The sequence below is a fragment of the Octodon degus genome, unplaced genomic scaffold, assembly GCF_000260255.1.
Source record: "Octodon degus isolate 3935 unplaced genomic scaffold, OctDeg1.0 scaffold00034, whole genome shotgun sequence".
In the NCBI taxonomy this organism is placed as follows: Eukaryota; Metazoa; Chordata; class Mammalia; order Rodentia; family Octodontidae; genus Octodon; species Octodon degus.
Window position 1 is genome coordinate 7857895 of NW_004524610.1, and position 3845 is coordinate 7861739.

Sequence of the window (3845 nt, forward strand, 5' to 3'; positions counted from 1 at the left end):
TGGTGAGACCCCTGGCTGGTTTAAGGACAGATTAATCTTTAAGCCAACAGCCAGATCTGAGATTAGCAGATACTCTGTCAAGTTCTGGTGCCTCAGAACAACACTGGAGTACAGTAGACCATCTAGTGCATCGGCTGGCTGGTGGAGAGGACCTGGTAGGAAGATTTCTATTGTGAGACCCAAAGAGAGAGAACTGGCCTGGAAGACAGTCCTTAGATATGCTTTAGGAATAGACTGAAGAGACCAAGTCTGACCAGAATCCCAGCTCTTGTGGTGGTTGTGGTTGTGTGGCTGAGCTGTCAGGCTATTGCTGACCTTGGGGGCTCAAAGGTCAGCCTCAAGGTCAGCTTGCAGCTGAGGACTGGACTCCTGCAAAGTCCAGCTAGCTCTGTAGTCCATTCGCAGACAGTCAGGTTACCAGCTAACCGTGCTGGGTTCCTGTGTACTCTTCCAAAAATGCCTTGTTTCTCACTTTTTGAACCTGGACTGCATTAGCAGCTCACCCCACTACTTCCTGTGGCCCCCTGCAGGTCCCCCATCAGGCTGTGTGCCTCATGAAGGCTAAGGACCCTGAGCCTCATGCCCTAGTCGGTCGCTGGGCTTTGACCCTCCTGGTCAGCTGGCCTGATCCTTCGCCAGACACAGAGAAATGAAGTAATGGCATGTGCCCAGGACCACCACTTTCCTTTAATTATTGATTAATTAATTTTGCATACTGGGGATTGAACCCAGATCTTTCACACCGAGTTACGTCCCCAGCCCCTTTGTAACTTGAAATTTTTATTTTGAGACAGGATCTTGCTAAGTTGCTAAGTTTCCTAGACTGGGCTGAAACTTGAAATCCTCCTGCCTCAGCCTCCACAACAGATTGCTGGCATAGGTTCCAGGACATGTGACTGATCCCTAAATCCAAGGAAGCCAAGGCCCTTCCCTCCAATGCGTAACCCACACACATCTTCCTGGGAGCCTTAAATCTTCAGGCCTCTTATGATACCCAATGCAGCATGCGGGGAGGGCGGTTTAAAAATATGAGAACCAGAAGTACACAACAAAACAGAAGCACACAAAATCTAGTTTCCAGCAGTAAAGCCAGGAACCCAAACACAGCTCAGATTTGGCCAGGGTGACCAGAGCTCTCTTGTCCAGTGTCCAGGAAACACAGAATTGCATCAGCAGCCTGCTGGAGTCTAAAAGGGAGGCCAGCGGCCCTCAGGCCAGGAGGTGTGGACCATGTGGACTGATGTACAGAGACAGGAGGTGGGGATGTGAACGGGGCAGCCACAGGGTGTTGCCCGTGGGGCAGCAGTGAGGATTAAGATTTTAAAAACTCCACCAAGGGGCACCTCCTGCTGGGACACAGCTGCCCTGGGCCTTGGGATCAGCCTCCAGCACCAAAATAAATCTCAAAACATCTGCAGAGTTTTGTTTCTGCAAAGGCACAGAGCGGCTGGCAGCCAGCGCGATGGGGGACAGGTACCTCGAGGGGCGCTTGGGCAGCAGTGGTGACATCCTTCTTTCGCCAGTGCCAGCTCTCTGCAGGTGCAGGAACGCAGATGTGTCTGCACCTTCGAAGCTGTCAGCGAGGCCTTAAGCTCTCAAACACTTAAGCACTCACACTGCTCCCCAGGACTTGTGAATCCAAAAAAGGTAAACTGGCGACCACACTCAGGGTGTCCAGTGGACATCATGGCCCTGTGTGACAATGTGGCCCTGCCCTGCAAACACTTGGCACCACTGGAATCGCGACTGGATTCATGGGGCAGGGAGGGACCCCAGTGGCCGCAGCGCGTAAGGTTATAACAGAACTGGGACATCCCCTTTGCCTTGTGACAGCATCGCTCCACAAGGTGACAGAGAAATCCACTTCTAGGCATCTGGATGATGCCAGAGTGAACCAAGCCAGGACGCTGGCAGTCACAGGGCAGCAGCGCGGTTGTGCAGACCGCGTGTCACCTAACAGGGGAAGTGAACAGGTGTGCGCGTGTTTGCGTAGTTACTACACTTTCGGTGTTATGCTAGGGGGCGCTCGTTTTGCTTGTCTAAGACGCTTACTGTGACGTGGTTCACTTGGCTACACTAGTCAGGGCATCCTGCATCCTGCGTTTGCGCATTTCACTCATAGCACTGTAGGAAGCTGAGTCAGGAGGACTGTAAGTTTGAGCCCAGCCCAGGGAACTTAGTGAAACACCAACAATAACAACACCACCATCCTGAGCCACAGTTCCATCCCACTGGCAAATGACACAGAATATACCTAGTGAAGCTGAGGTGGCTATCTTACTTAGGAATCTCCCCAAATTTTGGAATTTGGGAAGAAATCCCAAAGAAAAATGCCGCAGTAAGGTCCATCACAATCTTTGTTGGGGATACTGCATACTCCCTGGGTCTTGGGTTCATCAGACTCAAACAGGTAAGTTTTTAAGTTCACCATTTAGGCCATGTTCTGTTTGACAGCAGCACCCATCACTTCAAAGGGTGACCTGACCCTAGAAGGTCAGAGAATAAAATGGCAAACCAGGAAACCACAGACAACTTCTCTAATGATTTGGAGGCAGATTTCTGAATTCCTGGAATATTTCTCCAGCAGTTCTGCCTCATGAGAATGACACTAGACAGGAAGGTTCTTGGGGCAGAGACCTGGCATCAGATCCGCCTCTCAGCCCCAGCCCCAGAAGCTGCCGTCGCCTTCCATGAACGCCCTGCAGCAGCCAGGTCACCTTGGTCAAAGCTGAGGTTGCTTGCAGATTGGCACAAATCGCCAGCTCAGGGATGGTGGCTTCATGCTCACAGCAGTCCCTCATACAAGAACCGGTGCTATCGGCGTGAGGGCCCCCAGGGGGCTCCACAGAAGGCTTCTTTGGACTGAGAAGTTCTTGTCGCATCCCTGTTCCTGAGGCTGGGTGCCAGGAGCTGGGGCCGTGGGCCAGTCTGCCAGGAGGGCGGTCCTCACCTCCGAGCACAGGGCCGGCAGCCTCTGGCCCTCTGGCTTGCTTTGCTGTTTCCTTTGCACTGGAACTTCTAAACTGCCTTAGAAACAGGAGCAGCCAAGGGCCTGGCTGTGCCTTTAGCTGCTTCAAATTCTCTCCCAGTTCCTGCCACGAAAAGATAATATGCAGGAGGCGCCTTCCTGCCTGACTTGCTAATAGGGCCAGACCTCTCCATACCAGAACCGAACAAGGCAATCCAGCTTAAGACACAAAATCATAAACCCCAAGATAGATAAACACAGATCAATTTAGGATCTATCAGAGAAGGAGGTATACCATATGATTTTGAAAGTGACTTCGGATTCTAAAAGTCTAACCTTTAAAACAGGATTCTCTTGGGTGGAAGAATTCACCGCTTCACTCTTGGGCTAGCAGATTGCCCCATCAAGGGCCGTGGTTTCTTTTCACAGCAGGAGAATAAATAACACGAGCATCCCTCATCCTGCCCATTTTCTCTTTCCCAGGAGTTCGAGGTGGAATCATTTGTTTGTAAAACACTTGAGAGCTTCTCACCAGATAGCAGTCAGCGAAGCAGCTAGGCAATGAAACGTTCTCCCTTAGACTGCATCGCCGTGGGTACTTCCTTCCTTTTCTTCAGGCGAGGAAAACGAATTCTGAAAGAACAGGCTATATTTTACTTCCCAAATGATCAGTAATGGTCCATCTTCGTTACTTTGTGGCTGATGCGCACAGCCACTGATTGCTGATGGACAATGAGCTATTTTGCACGCAGAAAGAGAACCTAACCGTTGACGTAAAAGCAGCAAGCGAAGCTCTCCAGTGCTGGGAGCAAGAAGCACACCCAGACGCGGAGCTCATCCTCCCAGCAGGCTGGACTCTGGGATTCTCTTTAGCTTT